A 23,481-nucleotide genomic window follows, 5' to 3' on the forward strand; every position below is an offset into this window, starting at 1 on the left:
TGTTACGATGGGTCATAATTTTATGTGTTTGGAGGAATGTATAGGGGAGATATCAGAGGTAGGTTCTTTACGCAGAGTGTGGTGGGTGCATAGAATGCACTGACAGCAGTGGTAGTAAAGTCAGAGACATAGGGACATTTAAGTGACTGCTGGGCAAGCACATGAATGGCAGTAAATTGAGGGGAGTGTAGGTTAGGTTGATTTTAGATTAAGATAAATGCTTGGCACAACGTAGTGGGCTGAAGGGCCTGTATTGTACTGTTCTATGAGTCATAATACATCTGAAGAGGTTGATTTAAAAACAAAAATCAAACATCGAAACAATAGAATGGCATACTGCTGACATTGAGATCAGCCTTGTCAGACTTCTTGTCCGATTCTGCTACAAATGTTGCCATAGCCCATGCCACTCAGACCCCTGTCAGATACCATTCTCCTCCTAGTAATTCCTTTATTAGAGTCCTGAGCTTTTCAGCAAAGAGAAAGGCCCTTCGGCCCATTGTGCCCATGCTACTCATCAAGTACATACCGACACTAATCCCATTTTCCTATTGTTTGTTGTGGTATTTCCTGTGTTCATCTAAATACTTCTAGAATGTTCTGTAGGTATTGAGATGCAATATTCTGCTGTGACTGAGTGTCATTGGTGGAGAGATTGAATGTTTGTGGTTGTGAGTTCCAATCAAAGCAGGCTGCTTTGTCCTTCATGGTGTCAAGCTTCCTGATTGTTGTTAGGAGTTACATTCATCAAGGCAGGTGGGGAGTATTCCAACATACTCCAAACTTGTGCCTTGTAGATGGTGGACATATTTGGGGGGTCAGGAGGTGAGAATTGCTGCAGGATAGTTCAGTTGCTGGTCATGAGAATTCCCAAGATGTTGGTAGTGTAGAATTCAGTGATAGTACTGCCATTGATAATCAAGGGACTAGACTTTCTTTTGCTGAAGGTAATCGTTGTCCAGAATTAGTGTGGTGTGAATGTTATTTGATACTTGTTGGCCAAAACCTGGATATTGTCTTGCATGTTCATCGGTGAACAGAGACACAAAGTAATCCTTTAGCTTCTCTGCCATTTCTCTGTTCCCATTGTAAATTCTCCTGACTTTTAATGGACCCACGTTTATCTTAGATGAAAAATAAACATTTTGCTATGTGTTTTTACTGTCCATGTTTAGATTTTCCTTGCCTTATCAGTTTATTGGTCCTGTTTTGCAGTATTCTAAAAACTTCCCAATTCTAAGGCTTATTACTATTTCTGGCCATTTTATAAGCCTTTTCATTTTATCTTCTCCAGTCATGAACTTCTTTTGTCAGCCATGGTTGACTGACTGACAGATTTTGCTCCTTGAAAAGATGTATGATTGCTGTGAGTCAGGTAATCAGAGAATTTGAAGGCTGTTAGGTCTTGCCGTTTAGTATATTTTTCCAATCCAACTCAGTCAACTTGTGCTTTATGTTTTCATAATTCTCCTGTATTAATATTCAACATGCTTCAAATTGACTCACTTCACTTGTTAATGTAAATTCCTATCATATTGTGGCCACGCATCCCCTTAGGTTATTTCACACCAAGATTATGATTAGTTCCTTAAGATGCTGCTGTAAAGAAAAAATAAATCCCTACCACATTCCAGAATCTTGTCCTTCACAGCTTTCATCCTTAATTGATTTTCACAGTCTTATGCAGATTGAAATCACTCATATGTTGCACATGTTACCAGCTTCTGTCATCCCTTGATTTATACCATGCCCCAAACCACCACTATTATTTAATGGCCTACGAGTAACTTCAACCAATGTCTCTTGCCCCTTGCTGTTTCTGAGTACACCCAAACAGATTCCACACATTCTAAGTGTGGCGCTGGAAAAGCACAGCAGGTCAGGTAGCACACAGGGCGCAGGAGAGATGATGTTCCGGGCATAAGCCCATCATCAGGAATGTGGGGAGTGGAAAGTAGCTGAGAAATAAATGGGAGGGCGGGGGTGAGGGCAAGGTAGCTGGGAGGGCGATAGGTAGATCTAGGTGGGGAATGATAATGACAGATCGGTGCAGAGGGTGGTGCTGATGGATGGGAAGGAAGATGGACAGGTAAGACAATTCAAGAGGGTGGTGCCGAATTGGAGGGTTGGATCTGGGATGAAGTTGGGGGAGGGGAGATTAGGAAACTGGTGAAGTTGATGTTAATGCTGTGTGTTTGTAGAGTCTCAAGGAGGAAGATGAGGCATTCTTCCTGCAGTCGTCAGGTAGGTTGGATTTGGTGGTGGAGGAGACCCAGGACTTGCATGTCCTTGGAGGAGTGGGAGGGGGAGTTGAAGTGTTTGGCTCCAGGGCAGTAGGGTCATTTGGTGTGTGTGACCCAGAGATGTTCCCTGAAATGCTCCGCAAGTTGGCATCCTGTCTCCCAATGTAGAGGATACCACATTGAGAGCAACAGACACATTAGATGAGATGTTTGGACTTGAAGGAAAATCTCTGCTGGATGTGAAAAAATCCTTTGGGGTGTTAGACGGAGGTGAGGGGGCGAGGTGTGGGTGGAGGTTTTACACCTTGTGTGGCAGCAAGGGAAGGTGCCGGGGGTGGAGGTTGGGTTTTTGGGGGGGGTGGAATCACGGAGGGAATGGTCTTTGAAGAACACAGGGAGCAGGGAGAGGGAAATATATCTCTTGTGGTAGTCTGCCCCCCTCACCTCCGTCCAAAGCCCCAAATGATCTTTTCACATCCAGCACATCCCTCGACACTATGGGCAATTTAGCATGGCCAGTCCACCTAACCTGCACATCTTTGGTCTATGGGAGGAAACTGGAGCACCGGGAGAAAACCTATGGGGACACGGGGAGAATGTGCAAACTCCACGCAGAGGCAGGAATCAAGCCCATGTCCCTGGTGCTGTGAGGCAGCAGTGCTAACCACTAAGCTACCATGCTGCCCCTGAAAGCTCTGTCCCTGGGTAGTCTGATACGAGCAACCTTTACGTTTCCCAACTGGATGCGCTGATTGATTGCGCCACTGAGACAGCGTATTGTTGGCGCTGACTTCTGCCTTGTAGATACAGGTGTTACGAGTCAGGAGGTGTGGCTGCAGGATTCTTTGTTTACAATTTGATTTGTAGCCACAGTATTTATATAGCTAGTCCAATTCAATTTGTGGTCAACGATGGTGCCCAGGATGTTGATTGTGAGGATACAATGATGATAATGCCTTTGAATGTCAAGGAGTAATGGTTAGATTCTCTCTTGTTGGAAGTGGTTGTTGCCTGGCATTTGTGTGGCATGAATATTATTTGCCATTTGATAGCATAAACCTGGACGTTGACCATGGCCTGTTGTATTTGGACATGGACTGCTTTGATATCTGTCAAATTACAAATGTTCCTGAACATTGTGGCATCGTAAGCAAGCATCCTTTTTTCTATCCTTATAATAGAGGCAAGGTCATTGGTGAAGCAGCTGAAGATAACTGAGCTAAGGATACTATCCTGAGCATCTTTTGCAGAGATATGCTGCAGCTGAGATGACTGACATTCAACAGGAACTTTGTATGTGCTAGATATAACACGAGCTAGTGAAGAGTTTTCCTTTTCATTCACATTTACCTAAGTTTTGAAAGGGCTGTTTGCTGCCACACTCAGTCAAATGCAGTCTTGAGGTCAAGAGCAGTTATTTTCACCTCATCTCTCGAATTCCGATCTTTTGTCCGTGTTTCAACCAAGGCTGCAATGAGGTTAGGAGCTGAGTGACCCTGATAGAGTCTGAACTGAGCCTTAACACATTATTGCTAAGAAATTTCAGCTTAATTGCCCTGTTGTTAATACCTTTCATTGCTTTATTGATGATGGAGAGTAGATTAATGGAACGGTAATTGACCTGGTTGGATGGGTCCTGTTTTTTGTGTACAGGATATATCTAGGCAATTTTCTACATTGTCTGGTAGGTGCCAGTGTTGTAACTGTACTGGAAGAACATGGTTAGGGGAGCAGCAAATTTTGGACACAAGTTTTGAGCACTCTTGCCAGAATGTTGTCAAGGCTCACAGCCTTTGCAGTATTCAGTGCCTTCAACCATTTCTTGTTATCATGTGGAAAACTGTCTTGTCAAGAGGATATGGAACCATCTCAACTTGGATCAAGTTTTATGTCGAGTTTGTGAATAGTCAGATTTCATGAGGGGAATGGAATTGTTAACAGTGACTTCCCAATGTTTAACTGAATAAATATGTGGTTTCTTCAACTCCAAATGGTTGGCCAAACTACTTAATAACCAGTTGTTCTAGGGTTTGGAAGACTTGCCGGAGAATTGAAGACTAGTTTAGTCAGTGTTAAAAATGCAAACAGATTTCATGTCTGCAGCAATAGAACCGTGGGTGTGGAAAGAGCCGTGTGTTTTTTTTTCTGAAAACACAAAGGCATGATATCCATCTGTACGGTGCTCATAGCCAACTGTACCTCACTAACATCTCTCTTAGCTCCACCATTATTCTGTTGCTCTGTCACTTGGTATTGGATGAACTGCAATTAAAATTTTGGCAACAATTGTGTTCAGATCGCACAAATGACTAAGCCATTCATTTCAAACCCTCACTTGACCTGAAGTCAGGCCATTGAAATTTTAGAATCCTATTTGACCATAGCCTTAACTTATGACATCTTTGCCATCACAGATGCTGCCTACTTCCATCTCAGACTGTCACCTGTCATACCCATCACTTGACCCATATCAGGACGTATTGGGTTTTTGTTGCCATCTGATTCAACTATTTCCATGCTTTCTTGGTCAGCCTTCCATCTTTGATGATTTAAAAATTTTAAATAATCCGTTACATAACTGCATATATTCTAAATTGCAATTACAATTAAAAATGCAATTATCCTTGCATTCCACATTCAATCTTTATCCATCAATATCTTAAATTGTCATGTTCCTTTCCAATGCCACTCTTTCATACTGTGATTAGATTATATTCCCTACAGTGTGGAAACAGGCCCTTCGGCCCAACCAATCCACGCCGACCCTCCAAAGAGTAACCCACCCAGACCCATTTCCCTCTGACTAATGTACCTAACACTATGGGGAATTTAGCATGGCCAATTCACCTGACCTGTACATCTTTGAATTGTGGGAGGAAACCGGAGCACCCAGAGGAATCCTCAGAATGTGACATGACCTCCGATTTTAGTTACTTCTACTTCCCTGTTCATTCTCTGCTCTGTCAGTGATGGGTGGTATCTTCAACCTTCTGAATGTTTTCAAATTAGTTTTTTTTTGTGGTATGTGGGCTACATGCATCAATTTCTTGAACGTTCCTCTTGTTGCATCTTGAGAGAGTCAGTCAGAGTTGCACACTAAAAGCCTAACAATTTTGATTTTCATGCTGATGGCTGGTGACACCAGCACAAGGTTAAAAAACCTCAGCGACCATTGCTGTAGGAAAGCTCTTTAAAAAAAACAATGGGCCTCTTTTGAAGGTTGACAATCTGTGGCCCAGATGATGTTATGAGCTTTGTTGCAGTGTATGAAATCATCCAAAACTCTTGAGAACTCTGAAGACTTCCAGCCAATCTTTTATCTCTTATATAATTTTGTTTAGACCTTAAAAGTCCTGTAATTGGGCTTTAAAACTGCAAAATAAATCCCCCTTCATACCCTATAGAGAAACAAGCCATCTTCTATAGCGATTAAGTCATAATCATCTCTGTTTTCAATCCATGAAGTTTTAACTACTTTTAAATTGTCATTGTTTTAATTTTATTAAGACCATATTTGAGTGATTTCAGCTGAAATTTAATCAAGGAGCTCAAACGATATTCAGACAATATTCAAGTTTTGCTTATTACATCATTCGAACCCTTCAACTAACCGCTTTTCTCACTGCCAACTGTCAAACTTTTACAGCTCTGAACACGTAGTGCAGTGGAGTTTTTTTTTCTCCCATCTTTTATGTGTGACCTTTTGCAGATGTTGACACTCCTGGGGACCACTTGTTCTAACTTCCAAAAGATGGTGTTAGCTACCCAAATTTCAGTAGAAACGTTCAGTTGTATATAGCAACTGAAATAAATCAACAAATACAGAGAGCTACGGAGTCCAGAATTCCAGAAACAGCGTGTTCGTGGCCAGGTCCCAGACAACCAGGCGTTTGATTACTTCATGCATCTCAGTTTGAAACCCTATGACTTAGCAGGGTGAGGAAATGAGAAACATGAAAGAGAAATTTAACTCCACTAATGAGTATTTATAAGAATACCTCCCTGGTTTTCTTTTATTGTAAAAGAACAGTCAGTTGCCAAACTTTTCATTTCTAAACCGTTCTGCTATGACGTTATCTATAGATGACATCATTGCAATGAAACAAGGAATGATCTTTTATCTTAGTCAGAGAACACTGTGCTGAATTCCCTACTAAACCAACAGAGTGGAAAGGACGCATGTTGTTACTGATGCACAAATTGGCCAGTAACATGTAGCAAAGATTTTTTCTTTCATTGACATTTAATTCTCTTTGGTCGTCAAGATAGACTGTTGGCTCTGTTGTTCACTAAGTTCCCAAATAATCTGTTGCCATGTGGTGCCATTGCCAGTTAGCATGTGTAAGGGAGGTTTAGAAAGGGAAAGTTCAGGAAAAGGTCACTCTGACTGGCCGTACCACAAAATAACCCAATCCAACAAATTCTGGCCCAAATTTGAAGATAACACCCTGTTAATGAAGTTATATCTATTACTGTTCAGTCAAGTAATACCTTTGGAACCAAGAATGTTAGCATTATTTAACCTGTTTTCATGTTACTGCTCTAGCTTTGAGTAGTTTTAGATCTTATGCAGGATTTTAAATTTAGATTGAGGATGACATCAAAATTGGTGAAGAAGGTTTTCTAAGATTACAAAGGGATTTTGATCAAATGGGTCAATGGGCTGAAAAATGGCAAATGGAGTTCAGCCTGGATAAATGCAAGGTATTGCATTTTGGTGCAACAAACAAGGGGGTAGGGCTTATACAATTAATGGTAGAGCCTTGAAGTTTGCATCACATTTAGATAAGGTGGTTAAAAAGGCATTTTGCATGCTTGCCTTCATTGCTCAGTCCTTGAGTATAGGAGTTGGGACGTTATGTTGAGTTGTACAGGACATTGATGAGACCTCTTCTGGAATACTGTGTCCAGTTCTGGTTGCCCAGAAGGATATTATTTAGCTGGAGAGAGTTCAGAAAATGTTTTCCAGGATGTTGCCAAGTATGGAAGGTTTGAATTATATAGAAAGGTTGGGACCTTTTTTCACTGGAGGATGAGAGGAGACCTGATGTACGTTTATAAAATAATGAGGGATACAGATGGTGTTTTTGATGGGGGATTTCAAGACTAGGGGACACATTTTTAAGGTGAGAGGAGAGAGATTTAAAAAAGACATGAGATACAATTTTTTTACATGGAGGCTGGTTTGTGTATGGTGTAAACATCCTGAGGGAATGGTGGATGTGGGTACAATTACAATGTTTAAAAGACCTATGAATGGGTACATGAATAGGAAAGGTTTGGAGGGATATGGGCCAGGAGTGGGCAGGTGGGACTAGTTTAGTTTGCGACTATGTTCAGCATGGATTGGTTGGACTGAAGGGTCTGTTTCCGTGCTGTGTGACTGTGTGTTTGTTCTTCAGCATGTCGTGAATTTTTCTTTTCTAATCATGGTGTCACTGCTTAGGCCAGAGTTTATTGTCTGGAGGGCATTTAAGAATCAACCACATCTCTGTGGGTATCATATGTAGGCCAGCAATGTTATGTGATGTAATGTAATTCAAAATGTATTATTAAGTTCATGATAGTTGAAGAAATAAAATTACCACTGCTTTCAAAACAGAATTGTTCTGGTTTGCTGTTATAAGTTCAATGCCAAATTTGTGGTATTAGTCCTCCAACCCCAGATCAAACCAAGAAATAACTTGCATTTCTATTGTGCCATTTATGAACTTGGGGATTTGTTAAACCCAATTGAGTATTTCTAAAGCATAGCTACTGTTGTAATTTAGGAAATGTGGCTGCCAACTTGTGCACAGTGAGATCTCAAAAACAACAAATTACATATATCTGTATTTGTGAAGTTTGTTAAGGCAGAGATATTAAATAACTTTGTATTGAATTCCTTTGCAAGAAATAATGTTAACTTCCCTCATTATGAGAATTGTAAATCTATGGAATTGTTTATCACAGAAGGCTGTCAAGGCTGGGTAATGAGGTATCTCCAAGGCTGAGATTGATTAAAAAGTTGTCTGTGAGGAAATCAAGGGTTATCGGTAAAGGCAGGGGATGGAGTTGATGATTATCAAATCAGGCAAAATCTAATTGAATGAAAGAACAAACTCGGTGGGTTGGATAGCCTATTTATGCTGCTATGTCTTATGGTCTTATTGATGCGGATGTATATTAACCATTATGATTCTTGTCACTGAGATACCTATCCATCTTCAATTTTGTTGGAGATCACAGGTCAGACGGCATCCATGGAGATGGGGGGGGGGGGCGTGGTGTGGGGGTGGGGGTGGGGTGGGGTGGAGTGGAGGGGGTGGAGAGAGGACATGGTAACAGAATTTAACAAGCTAAAAGAACAGGAAGAAATGGGAGTTGGTTCACAATTTGAAGGTGTTGACTACAAAACTACTGACTCCCATAACTACCTTCACTACAGCTCATAACACCCTACATCCTGCAATGACTCCATTCCATTCTTCCAGTTCCTTTGCCTCCATCATTTCTGTTTGGATGATTCCACCATCCAAAACAACACTGCTGATGGCTTCCTCCTTCCATGATTGTGGTTTCCCACCCACCATGGTTGACCGGGTCCTCAACTTTATCTGACCTATCATCCGTGCTTCCACTCTTGCCACTTTCCATCACTGACAACAACACAATCGAGTTTCCCTTGTCCTCACTATTCATCCCACCAGCCTCCACGTTCAAATGATCATTCTCTGCCGTTTCAGACAACTCCAACAGAAAGCCACCATCAAACTCAAGTTCCCCTCACTCCCCCTATCTGCATTCCACAGTGATCATTCCTTCCGAGACACACTAGACCATTCCACAACCACCAATACCACCCCTCCCTTCCCATGGCACCTTCCCATGTAACTGCAAAAGGTGCAACACCTGCCCCTTCACCACCTCCCTGATCACCATCCAAGCTTTTCCAGATGAAGCAGCATTTTGCTTGTATATCCTCCAATCTTCTGTATTATATTCACTGCTCCCAATGTGGCCTGCTCTACATTGGAGAAATGCAGACTGGGTGACTACTTTGCGTAACACCTCTGGTCTGTGTGCAAGTGTGACCTCGACCATCCCGAAGCTGTCCTGCTCGCATGCCCACGTGTCTGTCCTTGGCATGCTCCAGTTGTCCAGTGAATCACAGCGCAAACTGAAGGAACAACATCTCATCCTGTGAGTCGGCACTTTACAGCCTTCTGCACTTAATAGGAATTCAACATCTTCAAATAGTGAACTCACTCCCATTTCTTCCCTTTCTTTTAACTTGTTATATTCTATTATCATGTCCTCTCTCCCCTCCCCTCATCCTAGTGGGGCTTCTATCTTTTCAAATCTGGCCGGAGATACACCATTATTCTGCCATTCTCACATTCTAGTCACTAATCTGAACGATCAATATCAATATCACCCACTATCCCACACCCCGTCCACTCAAATTATGGCATAAGTGCTGCCCCTTCCATGCTTCATTTCAGCTCTGATGAAGGGTCATCTAAATTCAAAATGATAGCTTGCTCTTTCTCCATGGATGCATTCTGACCTGCTGTGATTGTTGTTTTCAATACAGATTCCAACATCTGTCATAATTTTCTCCTTTAATTTCATTGTTTAGATGATGTATTTCTTCTTCTTTTTGTTAAAATGGACAATTTCATATTTTCCCACATTATACTTCACTTGCCAAATCCTTGTCCAATTTCTTGGCCTAAACAAGTGGCATATCAGCATTGATCTGTTTTTGTGAAGCTGTTTAATAACTAATTAGGACAGTCTTTCCTCAAACATGACTTTAAAACCAGTATCTATCGGAAAAACTAGGTGATTGTGGTGCAAATTAAAGTTGGTTTGTAGCGTGGAGGTTTACAAAGGAGAAAGAACTTCTTAAGGCATTAGCTATAGCAGAACATAAGATTATGAGGAAGTCGTCAAAAAAAAACAGGAAGGTTTTTCATCTGTTGTTTGGGACAGCAAAGGGAATAAGTTACCTACAGATCAGATGGCAACGAAGTTTCTCTGTATTTTAATTAACTTTAGAGTAATGGAGTTGTGGAGTTGATGGAGTTTTATTTTGTCATGTTTCAAAATGTTTCAAACTGTGTTACATGTAAGTAGCTTGTTTAGTTTATGTTATGTTTTCTTTTGTGCAATAAACTTGAATGTTCCTCCTGCAGAATGTGGGAGGTAAGGGTCCCTGCTCACTACATCTGCGGAAGTGCACCCAACTCCAGCTTTTCGAAAACTGCGTTAGGGAACTGGAGCTGGATGAACTTCGGATCATTCGGAAAGCAGAGGGAGTTATTGAGAGGAGTTGCAGGGAGGTAGTCACTCCTCAGGTACAAGAAAAAGGCAGATGGGTTACAGTCAGGGGACGGAAAAGGAACCGGCAGGCAGTGCAGGGATCCCCTGTGGCCATTCCCCTCAACAATAAGTGTACCATTTTGGATACGGCGGGGGGAGAAACTTAGCAGGGGAAAGCAGTGGGGCACAGGGCTCTGGCACAGAGTCTGTCCCTGCTGCTCAGAAGGGAAGCGGGAAGAGGAGCAGAGCAGTAGTCATTGGGGACTCTGTAGTTAGAGGGGCAGATAGGAGGTTCTGTGGGGACGAGAGAGACTCACGGTTGGTGTGTTGCCTCCCAGGTGCCAGGGTTCGTGATGTCTCTGATCATGTTTTTGGGATCCTTAAGGGGGAGGGGAAGCAGCTCCAAGTCGTGGTCCACATAGGCACCAACGACATAGGTAGGAAGAGAGGTGGGGATTTAAAGCAGAAATTCAGGGAGCTAGGATGGAAGCTTAGAGCTAGGAAGAACAGAGTTGTTGTCTCTGGTTTGTTGCCCGTGCCATGTGCTAGTGAGGCAAGTAATAGGGAGAGAGAGGAGTTGAACACGTGGCTACAGGGATGGTGCAGGAGGGAGGGTTTTGGATTCTTAGATAATTGGGGCTCTTTCTGGGGTAGGTGGGACCTCTACAAGCAGGATCATCTTCATCTGAACCAAAGAAGTACCAATATCCTGGGGGGAAAGGGGGTGGTAGAATTTGCTAAGACAATTGGAGTGGGTTTAAACTAAGCCAGTAGGGGAATGGGAACCAAAATTGTAGTTCGAGTATAGAAAAGGCTGAGAGTAGGAAGGACCGAAATCAAGTTTCAGGAATGCAAGATGGCACCAGCAAGCAAGAAGTTGGTTTGAAGTGTGTCTACTTCAATGCCAGGAGCATCTGGAATAAGGTGGGTGAACTTGCAGCATGGGTTGGTACCTGGAACTTCAATATTGTGGCCATTTCGGTGTGTGTGTGTGTGTGTGTACACTCATCAACTGAGCCAGTATAGGCTGAGGTTAGAAACAGGAAAGGAAAGGTCACCCTGTTTGGAGTTTTCCGTAGGCCTCCAAATAGTTCCAGAGATGTAGAGGAAAGGATAGCAAAGATGATTCTCGATAGGAGTAGGATTAGATTAGATTAGATTAGATTACTTACAGTGTGGAAACAGGCCCTTCGGCCCAACAAGTCCACACCGCCCCGCCGAAGCGCAACCCACCCATACCCCTACATCTACATTTACCCCTTACCTAACACTATGGGCAATTTAGCATAGCCATTTCACCTGGCCTGCACATCTTTGGACTGTGGGAGGAAACCGGAGCACCCGGAGGAAACCCACGCAGACACGGGGAGAACGTGCAAACTCCACACAGAGAGTCGCCTGAGGCGGGAATTGAACCCGGGTCTCAGGCGCTGTGAGGCAGCAGTGCTAACCACTGTGCCACCGTGCCGCCCCGTAGGAGAGACAGGGTAGTTGTCATGGGGTCTTTAACTTTCCAAATATTGACAGGGAACACTATAGTACGAGTACTATAGATAGGTCAGTTTTTGTCCAGTGTGTGCAGGAGGGCTTCCTGCTACAGTCTGTAGACAGGCCAACAAGGGGCGAAGCCACATTAGATTTGGTACTGGGGAATGACCCGGCCAGGTGTTAGACTTGGAAGTTCGTGAGCACTTTAGTGATAGCGATCACAATTCTGTTATGTTTGCTTCAGTGATAGAAAGGGATAGGTGTATACCACTGGGCAAGAGTTACAGCTGGGGGAAAGGCAATTATGGTGCGATTAGGCAAGATTTAGGAAGCATAGGATGGGGAAGGAAACTGCAGGAGATGGGCACATTAGAAATGTGGAGCTTATTCAAGAAAAAGCTCCTGTGTGTCCTAGATAAGTCTGTACCTGTCAGGTAGGGAGGAAGCTGTAGAGCGCAGGTGCCGTGGTTTATGAAGGAAGTGGAATCTCTGGTCAAGAGGAAGAAGAAGGATGCAATGTGAAGGCTCAGTTAGGGTGCTTGAGGGTTACAAGGTATCCAGGAAAGACCTAAAGAGAGAGCTCAGAAGAGCCAGGAGGAGGCATGAGAAGTTGTTGGCGGATAGGATCAGGGTAAACCCTAAGGCTTTCTATAGGTATTTAAGGAATAAAAGGATGACGAGAGTAAGATTAGGGCCAATCAAGGATAGTAGTGGGAAGTTGTGTATGGAGTCAGAGGAGGTAGGGGAAATACTTAATGAATATTTTGTTGTTGAGGAGAATACTGAGGTACAGGCTACCAGACTAGGTGTGATTGAGGTTCACAAGGAAGAGGTATTAGAAATCCTGCAGAGTGTGAAAATAGATAAGTCCCCTGGGCCAGATGGGATTTGTCCTAGGATCATCTGGGAAGCCTGGAAGGAGATTGTCGAGCCTTTGGCATTGATCTTTAAATCGTCATTGTCTCCAGGAATAGTGCCAGAAGACTGGAGGATAGCAAATGTGGTTCCCCTGTTCAAGAAGGGGAGTACAGACAACCCAGGTAATTATAGACCAGTGAGCCTTACTTCAGTTGTTGGTAAAGTGTTGGAAAAGGTTATAAGAGATTGGATTTATAATCATCTAGAAAAGAATAATTTGATTAGGGAGAGTAAGCACAGTTTTGTGAAGGGTATGTTGTGCCTCACAAACCTTATTGAGTTCTTTGAGAAGGTGACCAAACAGGTAGATGAGAGTAAACCGGTTGATGTGGTGTATATGGATTTCTGCAAGGCGTTCGATTAGGTTCCCCACAGTAGGCTATTGTACAAAATGCGGAGGAATGGGATTGTGGGAGATATAGCAGTTTGGATCAGTAATTGGCTTGCTGAAAGAAAACAGAGGGTGGTGGTTGATGAGAAATGTTCATCCTGGAGTCCAGTTACCAGTGGTGTACTGCAAGGATCGGTGTTGGGTCCACTGCTGTTCGTTATTTTTATAAACGACCTGGATGAGGGCGTAGAAGGGTGGGTTAGTAAATTTGCAGACGACGCTAAGGTCGGCAGAGTTATGGATAGTGACGAAGGATGTTGTAGGTTACAGAGAGACATAAATAAGCTGCAGAGCTGGGCTGAGAGGTGGCAAATGGAGTTTAATGTGAACAAGTGTGAGGTGATTCACTTTGGTCAGAGTAACCGGAATGCAAAGTACTGGGCTAATGGTAAGATTCTTGGTAGTGTAGATGAGCAGAGAGATCTCGATGTCCAGGTACAAAGATCCTTGAAAGTTGCCACCCAGGTTGACAGGGTTGTTAAGAAGGCATACAGTGTATTAGTTTTTATTAATAGAGGGATCGAGTTCCGGAACTGTGGGGTTATGCTATAGTTGTACAAAACTTTGGTGCGGCTGCACTTGGAGTATTATGTACAGTTCTGGTCACCGTATTATAAGAAGGATGTGGAAGATTTGGAAAGAGTGCAGAGGAGATTTACTAGGATGTTGCCTGGTATGGAGGGAAGGCCTTACGAGGAAAGGCTGAGGGACTTGAGGCTGTTTTCGTTGGAGAGAAGAAGGTTGAGAGGTGACTTAATAGAGACACATAAGATAATCAGAGGGTTAGATAAGGTGGACAGGGAGAGCCTTTTACCAAGTGTGGTGATGGTGAGCACGAGGGGGCATAGCTTTAAATTAAGGGGTGATAGATATAGGACAGATGTCAGAGGTAGTTTCTTTACTCAAAGAGTAGTAAGGGTATGGAATATTTGCCTGCAATGGTAGTAGATTTGCCAACTTTAAGTACATTTAAGCCATCATTGGACAAGCATATGGACGTACATGGAATAGTTTAGGTTAGATGGGCTTCAGATTGGTATGAAAGGTCAGCACAGCATCGAGGGCCGAGAGGCCTGTACTGCGCTGTAATGTTCCATGTTCAATGTAAACTTCTGTTGTATTGTTAAAACCGAATCTGGAGGCTCATATACTTCAGTGGAAGGTCATCATGTTAAAAAAAATGTTTTATCAAGCCACAGTTCAGTCTTGGCACTGAGTTGTTCAGCAGTAATGTTAGCTGGTATCATAACAGTGTTCTCCTCACAACTTACTTTCCTACCTATATTTAAGCCATTAGTGAATTTATTCACCATGGCTTTATTCTGTTCATCCAAGTCATCTTTTAAATATTGTGGAAGGTTGAGGCTTCAGCACTGATTTCTTGTGAACACCTCTTTTTAAATCATGCCAACCAGAAGATGAGCCAATTATCTCTACTGTCTTGGTCCTGTTAGCTCTCCAATCTTCTGTCCATGCCAATATGTCACCCTCTACAATCTTTTATTTCCCACAATAACCTTTGATGTGGTACATTATCAAATACCTTCTAGGAATCAAAGTATAGTACTTTCCACCTGTCCTCAGCACATGATATTTGCTCGAGGAACTCCAATATTTTAGTCAAGCATGATATCCCTTTAACCAAACCATGTTGACCGTACCGAATTATTTTGAACTTCTCTATATTTCCTGTTTTAATTATAGTTGGTTCTGATATAACGTGATAGTTATGTTCTTGTGCGATCTCCCGTTATAAGGAAATCGCACTAATGAGACCAGAATCAAGTTCAAGTCAATATGGGTAAAGAAAGTTTGTGTTCTACAAATAACGGTCTAAATTCTTCAATTCCGTTAAAGCTAATTTGCGTTGAAGAAACACACAGCAGAACTGTTCTGTTATAGCAGAACTGGCTGAACCTATAATAGCTTCTAATGTTTTCCCAATGCCAGATAATATGCTAACTGACCTGTAATTTCCTGCTGGTTTTGTTACCCTCACTTTTTGAATAAAGGATTTACAATTGACGTCTTCAAATCTAATAGCACATTGCTCCAATCTAGGGAGTTTTCGAAAATTAAACCTAATGTAGCAACTGTCTCACGAACTACTTCTTTTAAGGCAGTACAACTTGAAAGGCATACTCAATATTGCTTCCTGGTTATTGCAATTTTCTTGAGCTTTTCTTTGCTTTCCATTCCCTGATGCAAAATACCCTTTTCATTTGTCTGCCATCATCTTATTTTTCAATAATGCCCAGACTCACTTTTTATAGAACTAACACTCACTTATCAATTCCTTTCTGTTATAAATATTTGTAGAAACTCTTTCACTTTTTTTTTGTGGCCAGTTTTCTCTCATACCCTTAATTTTTCCCTTCTTAATAATCTTGTAGTCATTTTTTTGGGCAGTGTATAAAAAATAACAATCTCTGATCTGCTATCCATTTTGTTCTTTAAGTTTGATACTATCCTAAATATTCCTTGTTGCCCATGGGTGGTGGGTGTGTTCGATAAATTGTTTTCCTTTCACATTGCAATGTATTTATCTCGTTTATTCTGAAATATTCCCTCAAGCGCCTTCCACTGCATTTCTGTTGACTTGACCCTTAACCTAGTTTGCCAGATCACTTTTGTTTTTGCAATGCTTCATAATTGTCCTAACTTAAGTTTAAGGTACAAGCTTTGGATTCATTCTTCACTCTTCTCTCCCTCTACCTTGAATCATACTCTCGCCTCTGCTACCTCATGTGTCTTCGCTACATTTTTTTGATTAGATTCCCTACAATGTGGAAACAGGCCCTTCGACCCCAACCAGTCCACACCGACCCTCCGAAGAGTAATCCACCCAGACCCATTCCCCCTAACTAATGCACCTAACTCTATGGGCAATTTGGCATGACCAATTCACCTGACCTGCACATCTTTGTACTGTGGGAGGAAACCGGAGCACCCGGAGGAAACCCACGCAGACACGGGGAGAATGTGCAAACTCGACACAGATGGTCGCCCGAGGCTGGAATCGAACTCGGGTCCCTGTCGCTGTGAGGCAGCAGTGCTAACCACTGAGCCACCATGTCGCCCTAAACTCTACACAGACAGTCGTCCAAGGTCAGAATTGAACCCAGGTTCCTGGCACTATGAGGCAGCAGTGCTAACCACTGAGTCACTGTGCTGTGTTAAAAGCCTGACTGTCAGGAGTGGTATTTATTTTCCAGATATGGGCATTGTTGGCACGGTCAACATTTATTGCCCTTCAAAAATTATTCATGAGATGCTTGAGGTGAGCTATATTCTTGAAACAAGCTATTTATGAGCTCTAAAAGGGATTTGAATACTAATTTGCTTGTAGAAATGATTGTATGTTTTATACTGAGATGGTCAATATGGATCGCTGCAGTCCGTCTATTATTAGGGCTGCAAACAGAGTATATTGTTTGTGGAAACAAAGACAGGAGTTGCTGAAAAAGCTCAGCAGGTCTGACAGCATCTGTGAAGAGAAATTGGAGTTAATGTTTCTAGTCTGAGGAAGATTAGAACTGAGGAAGGGTCAATGGACCTGAAACTTTAACTCTGATTTCTCTTTTCAGATTCTGCCAGACCTGCTGAGCTTTTCCAGCAACTTCTGTTTTTGTTTGATTTACAGCATCCACAGTTCTTTCGATTTTTTTTTAATATATATATTGTTTCTGAAACTGGGAGGCCAGATAGAATTATGGAGCAGGCAAAATACAAGATAATTTTGGATACATTTCTAAATCTTTGGCAAATGGGGTGCATGAATCGTATTACAGTTGATTAAACAATGGTTGTCTGCACATTTCCAACAGATGCATCTCAGAACAGATTATAGACATGAATATTGGATTCCGATCCAGCTATTAAAAATATTTCAATTTTGTTTTCAAGTAAGCTTGTAATCAGTTATCCACTAGAGGGAACTGTTTAAAGTCTGCAAAATGAAGTAGTGCAGCAGAGTTGTGGTCATTATTTTAATTAGGCTTGAACCTGTTGTTTTGAAAACAGTTTGAAATATAGTTATTGGTTTAGAGGAAATGACAATTATCGAGAATAAATTATCAATTTTCCAAATTTAATGTAGTGTATTTCCTTTGAGATTGATTCAATTCCAAATCTCTTGAGGTCTTGAAAGGGTTAGAAAACTTATGGGTGATCTTCAATTCGAGGGTTACTTAAAATTCCCCGTAGGAGCATAGGACTTGTGAGCAAGATGAGACCATTCAAACAGACCATGGCTGATCTGGTTGTGATCTCAACCTCATATTCTTGTCTGTTCTCCAATGGCCCCGACTTCCTTGTCCATCAACTCCAGAGCCATTGAGAATCTTTGGGTTTGATCACAATAGACTTCGGCAATAGGAAAGAATAATGAGCATGAATCTGTTGTAAAGAACATTAATATCTGTGGAATTTCAAATTTTCTGCCTGGTTCCTTTTTTTATGGTTGACCTCAGTAAATCGACTGCAAGATACCGATACATTAAAACTTGTAGACTCTTAATTCATACTCGTTCATATTTATCTAGGGACAGTACAGAATATTTCAGTTGTACTTAAGTGTAAATATTAGGCACAAAATGAGGGGTTCATTTTTGTCCATTTTTTAGTTTTTATGATGCTTAAAGAAGAACAACAGCTTGAATTTATATGCTGTACTTTGTCAGCTGGGAATGCGACCAAAGTAATGATGGATGCCAAAGTAGATCTGGAAGGCTAGGTAGTTTGTGATTATATTTGGTCCAAGCACTGACAAAATAACTAAGTTCAATAAGGCAAATGAGGGTAACTGCCTTTGATATCAAGGCAGCAATTGACTGTGTGCGGCATAAAGGAGATTTTGCAGAATTGGAGTCAATAGGAATCAGGGCAAAACTCTGCCCTGGTTAGTCATATTTAGCACAAAGATGGTTCTATAGGGAGAATAATCAGGCACAACATAACACTGCAGTTGGTATGTAGGGTGGTGTCTTTGGCCCAAACATACTGAAACATATGTCCTACTGCAGCAAGATCTGGACAGCATCCAGATTTTGGTTGTTAAGTGCCAATCAATATCCATCTACAATAAGAAACAATCCAACCATTTACCCATGACAATCCATCACATTGTTATTAGTGAATCCCCTACTCTTAACATCCTGACCAGAAACTGAACTGCACCAGCCTATAAATATTATGACAATAAAAGCATGTCATATGCTAGGAATTCAGTGGCATACAACTCCCGTCTTGCCTCCCCAAACTCTCTCTACCATCTATAAGATAGCATTGTAATGGAATACTGTCCAGTTTCCTGTTTGCATGCATTTCCAACATTACTCGAGAAGATTCATGCATGGTGGATAATACAGCCATTTGATTAATACTCTATTTAACACCTTTAACTTTCATTCCCTCCACTACCAATGCATATTGGCATTTACTTGTGTGTGGTTGAACCATCTACAAGATGTTCCTCAATATCTCTGCAAGGCTCCTTTTAACAGCACCTTCCAAACCAACAATCTCTACTGCCGCGAATAGCAAGTCAATTAGGTGTTTAGGAACACCATCACCTGCAAATTCCCCTCAAGGCCACACACCACATGACTTGTTGCTTGGTCAAATTCCTCTAACTGTGTTCCTGACAGTACTGAGAGTCTTTCTATACAATTTGGAGTGCAGTGCTTCACGAAAGCAATTTATCACCTTCTCAAGAACAGTTAGAGATTGACGATGAATGCTGGCCTCAGTGTCTACATACCATGAATACTTGAAAGCAAAGTGAATGATAACAAGTGACTGAAAGAATCGTTTATCTGAAGAGTATATGCTGTTTGAATGCTCCAATATCAGTGAAGATTAGTCACTGTTGTAGTGTAAAAAACAGTGGCATCAAATTTCCACCCTATAAGCTCTCACCCTTCCTTGTGGCCTCTTGTGACTGCTCTGCACCATCTTGGACATGCTGCATGGTTGAAAAAAATATACTTTCCACAATCTACATCATCAAGCAACGTTGCCATTAGAACATTAATAACTCTTTTCCACAATTTACGTTCATGTCACCTTTGAACAAAATTTAAAGCACAGAACAGGCCACTGGCTTATTGGGTCAAGAAGGATCCATGGAGAAAGCGAGTAAGCTAACGTTTTGAGTCTCGATAGTCATCTCGACTCGAAGTGTTAGCGTGCTCTCTCTGTGAATGCAGTCTGACCCACTATGAGTCCAGCATTGGTTGTTTTCAGTACAGATTCCAGCATCTGCAGTGAATTGCTCCCTACATTGATTTATTGGCCTGCATTGGTGTTTCTACACCATATGAACCTCTTCTCTTGTTTATCTAACTAACTTGATTTGCATTACCTTTAATTTTTTTCTTCCTTCATTTTATCTGTCTGAATTATCTGAACACAAGATTTGGAAAATTACTAAAGAAGCATTAAGTTTACATTTTTGGGGGATTATCAGGTGCAAATGCCACTGTGTGAAATTTATTGGTTTGCTATTTTAATGGATACATTGATCCATGAAAACTACTTGGGACGTTAAAGTCATGAAAGACTTAGGATGGTGATTATCGCAAACCAAATACAGCTTGAATAAAGTTTCTTCAGTTTGAAATTCATTAAACTGTAATGATCCATCCATTTTGGGAGGAATATTTGTTCGCTGTCTGATAAACAAAAATCTAGGAAGAATGATTTGGGGCTCTGCCCCCATTTGTAGGATGTGAAAAGCAATTATAAGTGTTGAGACCATGGATCTCGCTGCCTTAGTTAGTTCCCACTAAAGGATTAAGAGATTGTTTTGTGTGTAGAGGGTTTCCTTCAGAACAAATTCCCAATAAATTCACTATTCTTACAACAAACTCAATTCTCTCTCCCTTCCTCCCCTCTTTCCCCTTGGAATCTATCTGTCTAGCCTGGGAGTTGACATTTATAGGCTGGTAGACATTTCTTTAGTTCTTTGTTAAGTCTGAACTGTTGTGACAAGCTTTCATTGCATAAGCACTGTATAAATCTTGTCATAAGAGATGTGTGCTTTTCCTCAGAGTATGAATGGTAATGACATTGAAACCAGTAGGTGTGTGGAAGAGATCCTGCATTCAGAGTGGGATAATAAACTATGATAATACACTTCAGCAGTGGACATCTACTTTTGGCTTCAGCAGCTTATTTTTCCTTGATGCAGGCAGTGGAAAAACCCGATGACACCAATTCATGAAATTTTGATTGGATGTTTTCATTTTCTAAAGAAAATAAATTTTCTCAAAGACTGGATGGTTGTTTCTTACAGTAAAATAGTTCAGAGTAGCTCATTGTGTTTCTTGTACAAAGTCATGGAAATATAGTCAGGTGAGCAGCTGCTGTCTTGCAGTGGCCGGACGAATTTTGGAAAATTAGCCTCAGCTATTATAGATTCATTGCGTGCATTGGTATATTTACAAAAAATTAGTTCAACCACTTTGTAATAACTAAAGAATAAATATTTTTTGACATTGCTAGTTGTTGCAGGGCATTGTTAATGAGCAATTTTCTTTTTTGCATTGTGAGATGTGAGTGCTCCTGGCAGAGGCAGAATTTATTGACCATCCTTAATTATACTTGACAATGTGGAGGTGAACCACTTCACAGCAGGGTCTTGCTGCACCATGGCACTGTTTGGATGCAATTTCCAGGATTTTGCCCCCGTTACTGATATGAGGATTAAGGAGCAAATTTATTTATGTTCCCAAGTCTGTATATTCCTGTACTCCCACTAGAATTGTGTCCTTTAAAGTTTGTGAGAAGATTTGTAGCTCGGGTGCGTGTTGTTGTGGTTCTGTTCGCCGAGCTGGGAATTTGTGTTGCAGATGTTTCGTCCCCTGTCTAGGTGACATCCTCAGTGCTTGGGAGCCTCCTGTGAAGTGCTTCTATGATGTTTCCTCTGGCATTTATAGTGATTTGTATCTGCCGCTTCCGGTTGTCAGTTCCAGCTGTCCGCTGCAGTGGCCGGTATATTGGGTCCAGGTCGATGTGCTTATTGATTGAAACTGTGGATGAATGCCATGCCTCTAGGAATTCCCTGGCTGTTCTCTGTTTGACTTGCCCTATAATAGTAGTGTTGTCCCAGTCGAACTCATGTTGCTTGTCATCTGAGTGTGTGGCTACTAAGGATAGCTGGTCGTGTTGTTTCGTGGCTAGTTGGTGTTTATGGATGCGGATCATTAGCTGTCTTCCTGTTTGTCCTATGTAGTGTTTTGTGCAGTCCTTGCATGGGATTTTGTACACTACATTGGTTTTGCTCATGCTGGGTATCGGGTCCTTCGTCCTGGTGAGTTGTCTGAGAGTTGGCTGTTGGTTTGTGTGCTGTTATGACATACCAACAGCCACTCTCAGACAACAACTCACCAGGACGAAGGACCCGATACCCAACATGAGTAAAACCAACGTAGTGTACAAAATCCCATGTAAGGACTGCACAAAACACTACATAGAACAAACAGGAAGACAGCTAATGATCCGCATCCATAAACACCAACTAGCCACGAAACAACACGACCAGCTATCCTTAGTAGCCACACACTCAGATGACGAGCAACATGAGTTTGACTGGGACAAGACTACTATTATAGGACAAGTCAAACAGAGAACAGCCAGGGAATTCCCAGAGGCATGGCACTCATCCACAGTTTCAATCAATAAGCACATCGACCTGGACCCAATATACCGGCCACTGCAGCGGACAGCTGGAACTGACAACCGGAAGCGGCAGATACAAATCACTATAAATGCCGGAGGAAACATCATAGAAGCGCTTCACAGGAGGCTCCCAAGCACTGAGGATGTCACCTAGACAGGGGATGAAATGTCTGCAACACAAATTCCCAGCTCGGCGAACAGAACCACAACAATTGTGTCCTTTATTTTGTTTCATCTTTCCTCATTCTTCTCAATAAAATGTGCCACTGTACATTTCTCTACATTAAATTTAATTTGCCATGTGTCCTCCCATTTCCACCAGACCACTTGAACCCTGTCACTATCATGTGTAGCTGACAGCTTAGTGTCATCTGCAAATTTTGAAATTGTACCCTTAATATTCTGGCTCACAGAGAGAGTGCACTGGAAATCAGGCCTCATTATTACCAGTGTAGTCATAAAAGTTAACAATTTTATAAAGTATGCTAAGTTCCTCAATTTACTTGACTTTCAGATCCAAGTTGATAGAAATCATGGACCAGGTTTCTGTACTGAACAAGAATTGCTATTTATTAAAAATAATTAGAGGGAAATACTTACAAACCATTGGTACATGATACTATTGATTAAAACTTGCACATGTGTGTGCATGCGCGCGCACGTACACACACACATGTGTACACATACACTCACTCACTCACACACACACTCTCTTATGGGCAGAGCGAAAAAGAAACTGGAAAGATAATTCAGTTGTTGCTGTTCCTGGGTTCTGTTGTTGAGATGATCTTTATGACACTTCTGCTGATCAGTACATTGCTTCAGGGAGGAGAAATTGAGGACTGCAGATGCTGGAGATTAGTTGAAAAGTGTGATGCTGGAAAAGCGGAGCTGGTCAGGCAGCATTCGAGGAGCAGGAGAGTCGACGTTTTGAGCATGAGCTCTTCATCAGGAATCCTTTTGTTATTGCTTCAGTCCTCTTTCTCTGGATGCTTCTACTGATTGGTGGGTGACACAAGGTGGATGTTATATTTACAAAATTTCTCTGGCCTGTTAGTTTAAAATCTCAGCTTATAAAACATTGCAAGAAAGGAAAACTGGTTTTCTTCAGCTTTACAGTGAGGTTTGATTGCAGAGAATAGACATTGTTCCTGAGCTGGGGAAAAATTGAACTTATCTCTCTCTGTAACTTGTTCCTAGCTCCAAGCTGATTATTCAAGTAAGTACCAGTTATGGATGTTGGCAGGCAAAAAGGTCTCTTTCATTGATAATGGCCAGTAGTCCATAGACCAGTCAAATGATTGTTTACCCAATGTTTTGCATGGTTTTCAAAACAGCAGCCATTTTTTCAAGCACTAGTTTCAAAACAACGCTTTCTTATTTCAGTCCCCAGTTTAAAAAAAACACAAAATTAACCAATTTCAGTCTCTACAATGTCTGTCATGAAAACCT

The 23,481-nt window shown here is 41.6% G+C and overlaps 1 protein-coding gene across 5 annotated transcripts in view; it reads left to right on the plus strand.

Annotated features, from left to right (window-relative positions):
* Positions 1-23,481, plus strand: part of LOC140476882 (intermembrane lipid transfer protein VPS13B-like) — a 957,534-nt gene that overhangs the window by 612,974 nt on the left and 321,079 nt on the right. The window lies entirely within an intron of this gene.

Source organism: Chiloscyllium punctatum, chromosome 5 (assembly GCF_047496795.1).
Source record: "Chiloscyllium punctatum isolate Juve2018m chromosome 5, sChiPun1.3, whole genome shotgun sequence".
NCBI classification, from domain to species: domain Eukaryota; kingdom Metazoa; phylum Chordata; class Chondrichthyes; order Orectolobiformes; family Hemiscylliidae; genus Chiloscyllium; species Chiloscyllium punctatum.